Raw genomic sequence first — 16,439 nt, forward strand, 5'->3', positions numbered from 1 at the left:
CCAGGCCTGGGCTGACAAGTAGCAAGTCACATTCGCACCACACAAACGCCAAAGAATGACCATCACCAGTAAGACACAATCTAACCACCACCCCTTGACATTCAATGGTGTTACCATCATTGATTCCTCCACTATCAATATCCTAGGGGTTACCATTGACCAGAAACTCAACTGGACTCATCACATAAAGTGGCTTCAAAAGCAGGTCAGTAACTAGGAATACTGCGGAAAGTAACTCACCTCCTGAATCCTCAAAGCCTGTCCACCATCTACAAGTCACAAGTGTGATGGAATCTCCCCACTTGCCTGGATGGGTGCAGCTCCAACAACACTCAAGAAGCTTGACACTATCCAGGGCAAAACAGCCCACCAGAAACTCAACTGAATTCACCACATAAACACAATGGCTCTAATACCAGGTCCGAGGCTAGGAATACTGCAGTGAGTAATACAGCTCCTGACTCTCCAAAACTATCTGCAAGGTGCAAGTCACTTGCCTAAATAAGTTCAGCTGCAACAATACTCAAGAGGCTTGACAACATTCAGGACAAAGCAACCTGCTTGACTGACATTACATCCTCTATCAACACTCGACATGACAGCAGTGTGTACCATCTGCAAGATGCACTGCAGGAATTCATCAAAAATCCTCAGACAGCACCTTCTAAATCCATGACCACTTCTATCTAGAAGGTCAAGGGCAACAGACAGATGGGAACACCACCACTTTCAGGTTCTCTTCCAAGATACTCACCATCCTGACTGGGAAATATATCACTGTTGTTCGATCAAAGTCCTGAAATCCCCTTCCGAAAGGCATTGTGGATCAACCCACAGCAGGTGGACTGCAGTGGATCAAGAAGGCAGCTCACCACCACCTTCTCAAGGACAACTAGGGATGGGCAATAACTGCTGGCCAGCCAGCATCGCCCACACCCTATAAGTGAATAAAAACAAGGCAGTCATTTTGTCTTGGTTGGGAGACAGCTTACAAATGCATTTTGCGCAGAATCCCTCGGAAGAACACTCGAAGACATTATCAAAGAGGGTTGTCGGCAATATAGATGGAAGGCAATCGCAATTAATTCCTACTGTGCTAAAGAGTCCAGGCAGTCTGCAAGTGCCATAACCACAGCACCTCGTGGAACAAGAAACCCTCTCTCTTCTTCAATTTCTACTGATTTGCTGAGTCTACCTTACAAATAAACTTTAATTATTCAAGTTCAGAAGTGATTTCAATTTCTAAATCTATTTTCAGGTCACTCTTTCACTTTGGACATGGAAACTTCAGATCTTAGAGACAGATCTTACTCTCATCCCTTTTATCATGACCTACTTTTAATCCTTCTTAAAAATGTATTCGTTTAAGGATATAGGTATCACTGGCTGGGCCCAGAATTTATTGCTTGTTAATAATTGCCAGAGGACAGTTAAGAGTCAACCGTGTTTTTTGGGGTTCTGGAATCACATGCAAGCCAGACCAGGTAAGGATGAGAGATTTCTTTCCGTAAATGTTACTAGTAAATCTGATGGGATTTTAAAACAATTGACAGTGGTCACATGATCACCATTACATTATTTTATTTATTTCTGATTTGTATTGAATGCAATTTTTGACATCTACCATGATCTGTTTCATATTCATATTCCCTGAATATTAGCCGAGGGTTCTGCATCACTAGTCCAGTGATGTTACCACTTATACGTGTATTTTTATGTAATAATCTTATCACTAACTTGAATGACTACTGCAGTAGTTTCCAACAGACTAATCTTCATTTTGTTTACGATTAAAGTTTTGCTGCTCATTATTCTTTAAGTTGAAACACTCAAAAACTAAAAGGGGCCATACAAAGAATCCCTACAATGTGGAAAAGGCCATTGAGCCCATTGATCTGCACTGACCCTCTGAAGAGCATCCAGGGAGACCAGCCTTCCCCACCCTATCCCTGTAACTCCACATTTCTCACAGCTAACTCCACCTAGTCTGTGCATCCCTGGACACTATGAGTAATTTAGCATGGCCAATCCACCTAAGCTGCACATCTGGAATCTAACTTCGGTCCCCGACACTGTGAGATAGCAATGCTGGCCAATATGCTACTGTGCCACGACTACGTATGAGGTTTTACTAATTCTTTGTTCACAGACAGTTCACTAAAGAGATGCCTGACATGGGTCATGATAAATGGAATCACATGTTCAGATTGTGTCCATTGGAAAAGGAGCCAAAGCCAGCTGTGATTGAATCCATCATGATAAGAGCCATTTTGCTTTAGTTGTAAACGAGACAGATTGCAAAAGCCATTTGTACAGATAACATGTGAGAAATCTCTTGAAGGAGTCACTGCTTCTCAACAGGGGGACAGGAAGGTATGCATGACTGCTACAGTAAACCAACCTATCAAGGTTAACATTTCCTATGTGTCTATGGGCCACAATCCTGATCTGCTAAAACAAAGGATCATGCACTCATTCCAAGGAACTGTTCTGCTCAGTCATCTTTATCTTAGTTAAGACTAAAGTTTTGTTGATGGTTATTTTTAAACAGTCAAAAACTGAAAGCTATAAATTCCTATAAAGTCTTAGCTTAAAAGATCACTCTGAGGAAATGCCTGGTGAAGGAGAGGCATGTATGCATTGCAATTTATATCTTTTTGAATATGAATATCATGAAAGTATAAAAGAAGCTGTTGGTCAGTAGAAGCAGAATTGAACAGGAAATATTTATTCACTTATACCACAAAAGACTCTCAATTTCTTTTAAGCAGTTTGTACAAAGCACGATATATGATCATTCATTTAGCGAATGATGAGTTTAAAAACCCTTACCCTGGAAAATAACTACCTCATGTTTCTGCAAAAGGATCCAAGTATGTTTTAAATAGTCATTTTTTAAAAAAAGGGTAAGATTCCTGATAAAGTTTTTTTTAGCACTAAAGACAAGTTAGAATGAAATGTTTGTAATGCAAGCATGTTGCTAGAGTTGGAAGATTTGAGCTATAGGGAGAGGCTGAATCAGCTGGGGCTGTTTTCCCTTGAGCATTGGAGACTGAGGGCTGACCTTATGGAGGTTTGTAAATTATGGGGGCATGTATAGGATAAATAGACAAGGTATTTTCCATGGGGTGGAGATGTCCAGAAGCAGAGGTCAACATTTAGGGTGGGAGGGAGAGATACAAAAAGGGACCTAAGGGGCAACTTTTTCACATAGAGGGTGGTGCGTTGGAATGAGTTGCCAGTGGAAGTGGTGGAGGCTGGTCCAATTGCAGCATTTAAAAGGCATCTGGATGGGTATATGAATAGGTAGAATTTAGAGGGATATGGGCCAAGTGCTGGCAGGTGGGACTATATTAGGTTAAGGTATCTGGTCGACATGGACGATTTGAACTGAAGAGTCTGTTTCCATGCTGTACATCTCTATGACTCTATGATACAATAAAAAATGATATGGTGCTACTCATGGGTAACATAGGCAGTCATTTGATCCATTTACTAGAAAGAAGCAATTCTATTTTTCAAAATAAAACATTCTGATAGCAATCTATTATGAGTAACATATTTAAATTGCATTTAATTATAGGTTTAATATAGTGGATTTGAATTTAACACTCCTCTATGTGTAATAGAGCCAAGTGCATTCTGACCCACAATGAATTCCCAGCACTTTCTTCATTGTGTTATACAAAAGAACACCTAAAATAAATTGCAGGCTGAAAATAGCATCATCCTTTGGCTCTGGGTTCACTGTTTCCTGCAGCACAATATATTTTTGTTCATTCTCTAGTGAACTGAGAATGTTTTACTGTCTCAAGATATTATGGAATAATTTAGTGATACCTTTTGTTTGGTTATGGCGAAGCAAGAAAAAGAAAAGCTGAATATCAGCACTGACATGACCTACTTTCCTTTTACAGTTCTTGGCAATCTAAAAGATGGATTCAATAAAATATGCTCTGTGCTGTCTCCAGGCAAATGGCAGACAGAGTGCAAGAAGGTAAAAGTAAAGCAGGACGTCAAAAGAGAAGCAACGGTATAGAGAAAAATAATAAAATCAAAATGACAAATGGATATTATCTGATCTCTATTGATAATTGCCATGCAGTCAAGCCAAGAGCAGTAACTTGAATTGAATAAAATCTTCAGTGGGCTAAATATAGAAAGGTTGAAGAGGTATGTCTTAAGAAGATTTTTAAAGCATGGAGGTGTGAAACCTAGGAAGGAGGTTGCAGCTGGGCTAAGGCAGCTAAAGCCTCAGATGTTCATTTAACAAAGATGGTCTGAACAGATTGGGGGAGTTAGAGAACCAAAACACGTGGGACATAATGTGGATAGAGAAGGTGGTAGAACAAATGGGCTATTTGGTATTTTCCCAGGTATTCACTGATGGCGACTTGTGGTATTTGTTCCAGGTAGTTGCTGCCACCAATTCTGTTAGCTTAGTCTTGGGTCTGTCTATTGATTACTGATCGAGGATACACGTCTACAGAATATCTGCAGTACAATCCTCGTTCTTGGATAACAAGACTAATTTTTGTACGATAACAATAAGTACAGTATATTTGGTCAGGGATAACTAATAGGACTGTATGGACCAATGCAGATACATCAACCCCTTCTGAAATGTAAATATTCATCCGTGGCTGTAAATGTAACTGGAAGATTCTGCAGGAGTTTCTCCAATCTGATGCCAGTTATCTGGCGTGATTGCCAATGTAGGAGAGAGGCAGTCTGTTTCTGGAGGAATAGTGGGTTGTGCAACATAATTGGTGACACGCTGCTTGAGGCCTGGAGCCACAGTAGTGAGTCAGTTGTATGTGGAAGGTTTCGGGGAATCTCTGTTTCCTCCACTGCTCAAACCCAATGGCAAACCTCTGCAGGGGATGAAGAGAATGAAATTTTGGTTGCTGAGCAGGATAGACTGGTTAGTGGGTGGATGCAGGGGAGTGACACTGTGGGGGTGAGGGTGGGGTTGGTGGGGATGGGGTTGTCAAGAGGGCAGGAGGAAAATGAAATAGGTGGGCTGATGGGGTAGAAATCAAGTTGGCCATTAGGAGGGGTGTATGAGAGGTTAACGAGTCAGTGATTAGTGAGTCGGTGGGTGGGCAAATGAGTGTGTGAGTGACTGAGGGATGGGTGATGAGTAATTTAATCAGCGAGTGAGTGACTCTAGAGGTGAGTGAGTGTTTGAGTGAATGAGTGAGTGAGTGACTGGTGCTCAGTGAGTGAATGAGTGAGAGAGTGACAGAGGGCTAGCTGAGTTTCTCTTTATTCATTCACAGAATGTGAATGCCACTGTCCAATATTTATTGCCCATTCCTAATTTCCCAGAGGGCAGTTAAGAGTTAATGATGTTGCTGAGAGTCTGGAGTCACATGTAGACCAGACCAGGTAAAGATGGCAGATTTCAGATGGCAGATGACAGGGGCCTGAGTGAGTGAATGAATGAGTGAGTGAATGATGCTGGGGTGTGTGAATGCATGAGTGAGTGATGAGGTGGGTGGGTGAGTAAATCAGTGAGTGAGTGGCAGGGCAGTGGATGAGTGAATGCGTGACAGGGGATCTGGGTCACGGGGGACTGAGTGACTGGGGATCTGGTGATGGGGTGGGAGTGGGAGGTGAAGTGAGTAAGTGACAGAGCTGGTGGGTGAGCTACAGAAGGGGCAGTAGTTTGAGCCGGTGGTGGATTCGAGCAGAACTGAATGAGCTGGGTGCATCCCCATCCTCTCCCTTCCCCTGACCCACAAAAACCAAGCCACACATGAACGAAAACCGAAAGTACTGTAGAAACTCAGCAGAACTGGTATCATCCGTGGAGAGCAAAACAGAGTTAATGTTTTAAATCCAACCACCCTTCATCAGAAAGAAGTGCAAAAAAAAACGTGCTTTATTTCACACTTCATCTGTTTTTTGAACAGGGGACATGCTCACACTGGCTGTGGCATGATGTCATAGCCAGTGATGTCAGCTGCGCTGATGATGCCCGGGTGTGCCAAGCCTCCTGCAGGGGATACAAGGCAGTGATGGGAACCAGAGGAAATGGACTCGTCCAGAGACAGAGGTGCCAAGAGTAGTTGTAATTAAACTTATGTCACAGTGGCATTCCCAACATCACATTAGAAATTCCATTGTTCATATTAACATACCACGTAGAGGCAAATTTGGTCCATTCAGCTCTTTGAGCCTGATCCACCATTCAACCAAGATTATGGCCTCAACTCCACATTCCTGTCTGACAGTCTTAACTCTGTAGAAAAAATTTTCAATCAATTCAATAATCCTGACTCCACTACTTCGTAGAGAAGACAATTCCACAGACTAACAACTCTCTTGAAAGAACAACCCAAAATCCAAATCTTGATTAAAAATGCCGACCTCTTATTTTTAAACTGGTTCCCCTAGTTTTCTTCTTGTGACAGAAGGAAACATTATTCTGGTATCTACCCAATGCAGTGTCCCCCATAATCTTCCATATTTCAGTAAGATCATTTCTCAATTTCCTAAGCTCCAGTGGATAGTAGCTCAACCTGTCCATTCGTTTTTCATCCTCAGAATATGCCAATTGAGCATGCTTTGAACTGCTTCAAATGCAATTATATCTTTTGTCAAATAAGTGGTCCAAAACTGCCTAAGGTACTCCAGATGTGTTCTCACTATATGCCTTGTACAGCTGCAGTAAAATTCCCATAATTTTATATGCTATTCTCCTTGCAATAAGTGCCCACATTCCATTTGCCTTCCTAATCATTTGCAGTAGCTGACATTTTGGTGATTCATGTACTAGGATGCCCAAATCCTTTTGTACCACTGAGTTCAGAAATCTCTGTTTATTTAAATAGTTTGCCACTTTTCTATTTTACCTTCCAAACCCAGAGCTCATGGTGCATGGAGCTTGTGACATCAAATGAGAATATGGCTTTGCCAGCAATGCAGTATGCTGCTAGGCTTCAAGCCTGACTTCATTGCTGGATATACACTGCAATTCGCAGAACAAGTTCCTGCTACAGTCTTGGGTTAAGGCTGGGCTATACAACTTCACACCGTTAACAATGAACCTCTCTGCATTACTACTGACCAGAAATTTCACCCAGTAACATTATAATTTATATTATGATATCTGAAAATCTTAGATTTTTAAAATGTTTTCATGCAATTCTTGTCAATGCCAACATTTATTGCCTATCCTGAATTGTCCTAGGGAAAGTGGTGATGGCAGTGAAAAATATGGAGATATAGTTTCAGGTCAGATGCTTTGTGGCTTGGACAGGAACTTGTAAATGGCCGTGTTACCATGAGGTGGCTGCTCTCATTTTGCTCAGTGGTTTGAATCTTGGCTTTAGAATGTGCTTTGCACAATGTACAAAAGGGAACTAACCAAAGAACAAAGCGTGTAAACACTTTATTTCCCTACTTTATCTCCCTACTTTATCTTGTGCATATGTTGATTACCTAAAAATAAATGAACAGAGTATGGAATAATTTTGGACACATAATGGGAGCACTATGATTGTAAAACTAACAAAACAAGTTGTCTGGTGTGACAACACAATGATTAGAATGCAGATTGCTCTGCATTGATGAGAGTGTTGGACGTTAATTGATTTAACAGAAAGGTATCTCATAGATGGGAAATAATGTGAAATAACAAAAAGCTATTTTTGTTGAACTCAGTACAATGAGGCCATAACCTGAATCTTAACTTGAATAACTTGCTCTTGATCAGATTATTTGCCCCTCTCATAAAACCAAAGAGACATTTGAGAAAGATTCTTCAAAACAAATTACCAAAACTTCTAAAGAAATGCAAAAAGCAAATCTATTTAATAAATTATGCTATATTCTTTTAAAGAGTGAAATACAATATATGATTTTATATATTTATATCAACAAAAATCATAAATTTTTGTTGAGCCAGATGTACTCGGCTCAAATTGTAAGTAGATGATTTCCAAATAATTCACAGAGGCCCTTCAGCTGCAAAACAATTTTTTTTAATTCATAAAAAGATTTATGTTCCTGTGCTTATATTTCCATTGTTATCTAAAATTGTCCACCCTTCCTGTTTTGGCTGCCAGCACAGGCGGTATGGAATCTAGTCCTCCCCTGTTACTCATAAGGCTGCTCTACATTCAGCTTTTTAAGGCACGGCTAATCCTGTTCAACTTTCCTATTTTCTTTGATGAAATCTCATACTTTTGCAATGTGCTCCATCTGGAGCCAAAGAAAGAGGAATTGAATTATAAATGTGTTTTCTTGTGAATGGGCCATCCAGAGGACTTTTAACGAAAACTGCCAGGCAGTTATGAAGTTTCTAAGATTGTTATGCTTTTGAAATGTCTTTATTGTAAAGTAAAATGGAGGGGGTTGTGTAAACTGTTTTGAAGATTGCTTGAGAACCAGCTTGGGCCTTAAAGATCAAAGGGAAGCCCAGACTATATTACTGAGACAATGGTGCAAGGTACTCATGGTTAGAGACAATGGCAGCAACTCCTGTATTCACAATAGATTGACTCTAAGCATCCCAATGTCCCAGAAAGATGTTGGAAGTATTAGGCTCTAAACAGTTGTGCTCTAAACAGTCCATTTACATCGAAGATGAAAGATAGCTGTGGTTAAGAATAAGGTAATTATGATTTCTACTTAGGTGCATAGCAATTTTTTCCTTATTATCATGTGGAAGGAAGCCATCCTTCTTGATGATGTGGAGGAGCTGGAGTTTTACTGGGGTGGACTTCACCAGTTTCCTCATTTCCCCTCCTCCTACCTTACCCCAGTTCCAACCTTCCAGCTCAGCACTGTCCTCATGACCTGTCCTACCTGCCAATCTCCCTTCCCACCTATCCACTCCACCCTTCCCTCTGGCCTATTACCTCCATTCCCACCCCCATTCACCTATTGTACTCCTTGCTACCTTCTCCCAGTACCCCCACCCCCACATTTATCTCTCCACCCTGGTGGCTTCCAGACTCTATTCCAGATGAAGGGCTTTTGCCCAAAACATTGATTTTCCTGCTCCTCGGATGCTGCCTGACCTGATGTGCTTTTCCAGCACCACTCTGATCTAAACTCCGGTTTCTAGCATCTGCAGTCCTCACCTTTGCAAAGTTAAAAACCACACAACACCAGGTTATAGTCCAATAGGTTTATTTGGAAGCATTAGCTTTCAGGGCACTGCTCTTTCATCAGACCATTTAAATAGACCATTATTTGCAGCAAACTGCACAGCCTTCAAGACAATGTTGACCACAACACCGTACAACCCTATCATGGCAACCACTACAAGACATGTCAGAGTGTCAACATGGATACCACCATTACATATTGGGACACCACCCATCATGTATGCAGTAGGTACTCATGTGACTCGGCCAACGTTTTCTATCTCATAAGCTGCAGGCAAGAATGCGCTGAGGTATGGTACATTGGCGGGACCATGCAGATACTACAACAACAATGAATGGACACGCACACCAATCGTTAGACAGGGGTGTTCACTCCCAGTCGGGGAACACTTCAGCGGTCAGGGACATTCGGCCTCGGATCTTTGGGTGACCATCCTCCAAGGTGGACCTCGAGGTAGATAGTCAAGTTTGGTACCCATGATTAAACTAGATTAGATTAGATTAGATTCCCTACAGTTTGTAAACAGTCCCTTCGGCCCAACATAACCACACTGACCCTCCAAAGAGTAACCCACCCAAACCCATTCCCCTATATTTACCCCTGACTGATGCACCTAACACTATGGGCAATTTATCATGGCCAATTCACATGACCTGCACATCTTTGCTGCACATGAGGATGGCTTCAACCAGGACCTTGGGTTCATGTCACACTTCAGGTGACCCTACTCTACACTATACACACACACACACACACTCTCATACACATGTGCTCCCTCATGCACACGCACATACACCCTCCTTACTCACACCCACGTGTACACCCTCTCACAAGCTTATACTTCATCACACTCATACACACACTTTACCAAGCATGCACACACGCACTCTCTCATGCGCACTCACACACTCTCTCTCTCTCTCTCTCGCTCTCATGCACACATTCACATATAAATCTATGGGGTGAATTGGCATTTGCAGAATTAAATTTGCAGATACATTCTATTTTGCTCAAAAATGCACAACCTGTAGGTGGTTAATGCAGGCAGTCAATCCATGTAATATTTTATAAATTCCACTTTGGAACTAGAACCAGTCTGACTCAAGATTGGGACACAGACAGACTCTAACTCATACATTTAATGCATTGTCTGAGCTGACATGTCACCATTTTTTATGATTTGGAGATACCGGTGTTGAACTGAGGTGATTGGATAAACACCTGACAAAAGAGTGTCCCTCCGAAAGCTAGTGTGCTTCCATTTAAACCTGTTGGACTATAACTTGGTGTTGTGTGATTATTAACCTTTTTTAGAACACCTTTAGTTAGCTTGAGAATATGATTTATAAGAAGTTTTGGGATTTACATATTAATGAACTGAAACTGCAACCCATTCTAAAAGACGAAAGACTTAATAGTGATCTAGGTTTGTTCAATATATCATTTCAGTTGCATGCCCCTGTAATCTTGTGCTATAATTTGTTTATCTTATGATCCTGCTCCACTAGCTACCTGATGAAGGAGTAGCGCTCTGAAAGCTAATGCTTCTAAATAAAGCTCTTGGACTATAACCTGGTGTTGTGTGATTTTTAACTTTACCCTTCTTGATGGCAGTGGTTGTGGGTTTAGAAGATGCCAAAAGTACTTAATTGATTAAAATTATTTATGTCTGGTATCATGAAAGATGCTACTTACATTAGAAAATTATTTGGTTTGAGTTTAAAAGAAAATTTTGAACAGTTACAACCTGCAATAATTCCATTTAACATAACCTGATGTGTGAACATTAGATTAAAAGCTTTTCTAGAATATCACTGAAGATAAGGAGCTAGGAGAGTCACTTAACCTGGGCTACAGGAGGAATCTCCAGGGAAAAAAACACACTCAACTTAGAAAGATTAAAAACAGGAATAATACTCGCAGGAGGTAGTAATCATTCTGGATTGATTCTAGGAAAATTGAGAATCTATGTAAAGGAAACTTATTTTTATTCTCTTGTGAGACATGAGCATCACTGGCTGGCCAGCATTTATTGACATCCCTAATTGGCCTTGAGATGGTGGTGGTGAGCTGCTTTCTTGAACCACTACTGTTCTCCTGCTGTGGGTTGACCCACATTGCCTTTGGAAAGGAAGATTTTTAACCAGCGATAGTGAAGAAACAGTGATATATTTCTAATTCAGGCTGGTCAGTGGTTTGGAGGGGAACTTGCAGGTGATGGTATTCCGATGTATTTGCTTCTTCATGCCAGAGGTCGTGGATTTGGAATATATCAAAAATACTTAATTGGTTAAAATTATTTATGTCTGAAATCATGAAAAGGTGCTATTTACATTAGAAAATTATTTGGTTTGAGTTTAAAAGAAACTTATGAACAGTTACACAACCTGCAGTAATGACCTTTAACAAAGGATAGAGGAATTTTATAGAGCCGGATGGTTGTGGTTATGGGTATGTTCACCGAGCTGGGAAGCTGATTTGTAGACATTTCGTCCCCTGTCAAGGTGACATCTTCTGTGCTTTGGAGCTTCCTGTAAAGCGCTTTTGTACTGTGTCTTCTAGAATTTATTTGGTTCTGTTCCTGCTGTTTCCGGTTGCTAGTTCCAACTGTTTGTTGTAGTGACTGGTATATTGGGTCCAGGTCAATGTGCTTATTGATTGAGTCCGTGGATGAGTGTCATGCTTCTATGAATTCTCTGGCTGTCCACTGTTTAGCTTGTCCTATAATTGTTGTGTTGGCCCAGTCATCTGTGTGTGTGGCTACAAGGGAAAGCTGGTTGTGGCGTTTCCTGGCAAGTTGGTGTTCATGGATGCGGATTGTTAGTTGTCTGCCTGTTTGCTCCATATAGTACTACGTGCAATTATTGCATGGAATCTGATAAATTACGTTTGTCTTGCACATGGTGGGTCTCGGGTCTTTGGTCCTGTTGAGTTGGAGTGTGGTTGTCAGTTGATGAGCTGTCATGAATCGCAGTGGTCAGAGGAATTTGACGGTCAGTTCAGAGATGTTTTTATGTAAAGTAGCATGGCTAGTGAGTTAGATTGTGGCACGTCCTTGTCACGTTGTCTGTCTGCTAGGCATTTGTGGATGAAGTTGCGAGGATATCTGTTCTTGGTGAATACTCTGTCGAGGTGTTCTGCAGTACATTATAGTCATTTTGAACATGGTCCTAATGCAGCTTCTCTTGTGTGTTCAGGTGGCTGTTGCCATAGTTCAGGATCTGGTTGTGTGTGAGAGTTTCCTGTACACCTTTGTGGTCACCATTCTGTATTGTTTCTACTATCATATCTAGGAATGGGAGTTGATTGTTGGTTTCCTTCTCTCTCGTAAATCTGATCCCTGTGAGCATGTTGTTGATAATCTGGTGCACGTTCTTGATTTCTATTCTCTTAATGATAACAAAAGTGCCATCCATGTATCTGATCCAGGGTTTGGGTTGGATTTGTGGTAGGGCTGTTTGCTCCAATCTTTGCATCACTGATCCTGCTTTGACCCCAGAGATGGGTGAGCGCATTGGTGTTCCATTGATCTGTTCATGTATGTGAAGTGTGTCGTCAAGCACAGTACTTGTAGTTTGAGTATCTAGTCCTTGTTGATGGGTTCCCTGCAGTGCTGTCTGTTCTGCCTGTCCAGGAGGTTGGCTATTGTCTCTCTGGCTCGAGTTTTGTTAATTGAAGTGAACAGTGCCATTATGTTCTATGACCATTGCTTCGTCCTTATCTATGTTTATGTTCTTGATGTTGTCTAGGAATTCCTGAGATGATTGTATGGAGTGTTCAGATTGACCAATAAAGATGTTTTAGTTTTTGTTGGAGTCCTTTTATCAGTTTATGCGATAGTATTCCTGGCCACAAGGGGTTGAATGCTATGTCTACTTTGTGTACTTTGGGTAATCCATAAAATCTTGGAATGTTGTCGCTTTCTGGTTTCATCCTTTTGTAGGTCAATCCTGGTTATTAGTCTGTTTTTAGAAGGTTCTATAGCTATGGCATGGGGTCAAACTCCCTCTATAGGTAGGTATCGGTATATGCAAGTAGTTTCTCTGCTTTCTGAATACTGTATACAGAGGAACCTTGATTATATGGCATTCGATGAACCGAATTTCGGACGATCCGAACGTGATCGCAAAGTCCCAATGCGTGGCTAACTATGTTATCTGGCATCAATTATCCAGCATTCACTTTACCAAACAAAATATTCCCTGTCCATGTCCTTCAGATGATCGAGGTTCCTCTCTGTTTGGTTTTGTTCATGATTACAGTCATTCTGCCCTTGTTCGCTGGTATTAATAATTATGTTCTTGTGATTTTTGAGTATTTTTAGGGCTTCTCTATCATTGATGTTGAGGTTGTTTGTCTTTTCTTTATTAGTAAGGGGACAATAGTTTGTCTGACTGTTTGCTGTGTCTCTTCGGTTAGTCAGTTAGTTCTGAGCGTAAATTCTAGTGCAGCTAGGAAGTCTGTTGTTTTTACATCCTAGTTGTTGTAGCTGAGTCCCTTGGCTAGTACAGCTTTTTCTGTGTTTGTAAGCTGTCTGTTGGAGAGGTTTCTAACCCAGGTGTCTGTTGTGTTGTCTTCTCTGCTGTAGGTTAGCTTAGTCATTTTATCTTGTACTGCCGTTGTGTGTGGCATAGCCTCCTGTGCTGCTACTCAGGGAAGAGGAGACCTCTCCTTTGCATTACCTTCTCATCCAGGCCCTCTAACAGTTCCCTGTTGGAGAAGCATGAGGTAATCTTCCCCTTCTCCAACATATTTCTGAAATGTCCTTGATTGAAAAGTTTCAGAGTGCCAGTGCTCATCTGAGTGTACAGCAGCTTCTTAAAGAAGGCCCGGGCTCAAGGGCTGTTGGTCTTTTAGCCTGAGGCTCTCTGAGTGGTGAGTGGTTCTGTAATAGCATGCGGTAATATGGTGATTTGGACATGAGGCACACCATTAGAAAAGGGCAGATGGTTAATGAGATGCATTTAGTAATATACAATGCAAACTCTCACTCAGCTTCATTTCAGAGATACCTCAACATAACTCATAGTTAACCATTGCATGTTTTTATAACATTCCTTTTTTGATTTAAAATTTGTCAATCTGTAGTTGAGAACGCAAAGGTTGGATAATTTCTGTGTCCAAATCCTGGTGTTGTGTCAGCTTCAGTGATGAAATGCAATTTTCAAGTCCAAAGGCCTTATTTTGGACTGGGAGCAAGCTGGGAAGGAACTGTGGTGACAGGAACTGGAGGGTAATTTCCAAAGGCAACCAGCAGCAACCCACAACTGGACTTACATTTTAATTTATTCATTCAGAGAATGTGTGTGTCACTGGCTGGGACAGCACTTATTGTCCATCTCTGGTTGCCTTTGAGAAGGTGATGGTGAGCTGCTTTCTTGAATCGCTGCAGTTGATTTGGTGTAGATACAGTGCAATGAGGGAGGAGAAATGGAGCAGATGGAACATCACAAGGCCAGAAATCTCGGAGGTCAAGTGCCCAAATGCTTCTCTTGTCAGGTATCCATTCTGCTCTGTTTAAGCAATGGCAACTTGGTGCCACTGCATGAATACAGTTCAGTTTCACTTTCTATCAAGGTTATACATTAGCAGCTTTAATTTTTAATGGTTTACCTGCTGTTCTCCCAATAACAAATGCTCATATGATCCATATTGTTCATTTGTTTCCTTTTCTTATCTTTGAAAATGTGATGCTGTCCTCCTCTAACCAGTTGACAAGCTCTGGAACAGTTTACCAGTTAGTTAATTGGAGATGAGCATGTTGCTGGAAGGCTGGTACACAATCTGGGAGCACTGCTTTCAAACAATGGCCATGTCTGACCTTGCCATCAAGGGCAATAACAAATCAAGCCTTTGGTATTGACAGTTCTCCCTGGCATCTCACACCTATGTCCCCACCCCCTTTGCCCTCCCATTTCCTTTCTTATTTTCTGGACCTGCCCAAGAAATTATATCCTTGCAGTTCCATCCACGTGCACATTCTTTTGTTTCTTTGAATCATTGCACAGTCTCACTTATTCACTCATCCATCACAATGGAAGACGACAGCCTCACTGTAGCTATTTTGTATTATGGCACAGTGTTGCCACACTGTAGGTTATTCAACCTGTTAACTGGCCTTTTCCTCATTTGAGAATTTATACTTCTCCTCCATAGCATTCCACAATTTTCTCCACTCTGTCCTAACCTCACTAAAACATTTGCTTATTTATTTGCTTTTGGCCCTGGTGAAGAATTTACAGCTGTTGATGGATCTATCCCTTACTGTCATAGTGTCTGTTTTTCATACGTGTTAATAAAATTGAGAACCATCCTGCTGTTAGGTTGAAGAACACACCAGGGGGCAGCAACAGACAGGTGCAATCATTCCTTTCCACTTCATTCTGAGCATTAAAAGGCAAACACATTGTACCATGTTTTTTCCATATGTTTTGCCTCCTTTTTTTTCTTCCTTTCCCAAAAGTATTGACTCATGCTCATACTTATTTCAATAATCCTGTAATACACTGCCAGCAAGGATGAGTACCGTTTCAAATGGAACTTTCAAAAGAGAATTGGATATTTATTTGTGAAGGTAAACTTTGTGAAATTTGAGGAAAAGACCAGGGGAATATGGCAGTAATTGGACTGCTCTTCCAAAGAGCCAGGACATGCACAATGGTCTGAGTGTGTGTATATCTGAGCAACACATTTCCAGGGTTCTGTAATTCTGTCCTAACTCTGGGCCGTGCAGACGTGAATATGCACATGTCAACTAAGTTATTGAATATTATAGCAGCATTATGATTAAATGTGATCCTATTTTATAGTTTTCAGCAGGAGTTATTGCTAAGCAATCAGAAGTAGTATCCTTCACTCTTTTTCCACTGTCTATTAGATTAGATTACTTACAGTGTGGAAACAGGCCCTTCGGCCCAACAAGTCCACACCGACCCGCCGAAGCGCAACCCACCCATACCCCTACATATACCCCTTACCTAACACTATGGGCAATTTAGCATGGCCAATTCACCTGACCCGCACACCTTTGGACTGTGGGAGGAAACCAGAGCACCCGGAGGAAACCCACGCAGACACGGGGAGAACGTGCAAACTCCACACAGTCAGTCGCCTGAGGCGGGAATTGAACCCAGGTCCCTGGAGCTGTGAGGCAGCAGTGCTAACCACTGTGCCACCGTGCCGTATCCAAGAAGTTTTGAAGTTAATTGTATCACCATCAATGTTGGCCCAGTTGAGATCTATTCATAGGGACCAAAGCTTAGCTGTTTCTGTTTTGTGCTATTAGGGTGTCCATCAGGAATAATGAAGGGCTTTTG

General features: G+C 41.4%; 1 long non-coding RNA gene across 1 annotated transcript in view; it reads left to right on the forward strand.

Annotated features, from left to right (window-relative positions):
• Positions 1-16,439, forward strand: part of LOC132815749 (uncharacterized) — a 76,129-nt gene that overhangs the window by 32,503 nt on the left and 27,187 nt on the right. Inside the window, exon 2 of the long non-coding RNA XR_009644703.1 lies at positions 5,919-6,061. This is a non-coding gene — a long non-coding RNA (uncharacterized LOC132815749). The remainder of the gene's footprint in view (positions 1-5,918; positions 6,062-16,439) is intronic.

Source organism: Hemiscyllium ocellatum, chromosome 5, assembly GCF_020745735.1.
Source record: "Hemiscyllium ocellatum isolate sHemOce1 chromosome 5, sHemOce1.pat.X.cur, whole genome shotgun sequence".
Taxonomy (NCBI): Eukaryota; Metazoa; Chordata; class Chondrichthyes; order Orectolobiformes; family Hemiscylliidae; genus Hemiscyllium; species Hemiscyllium ocellatum.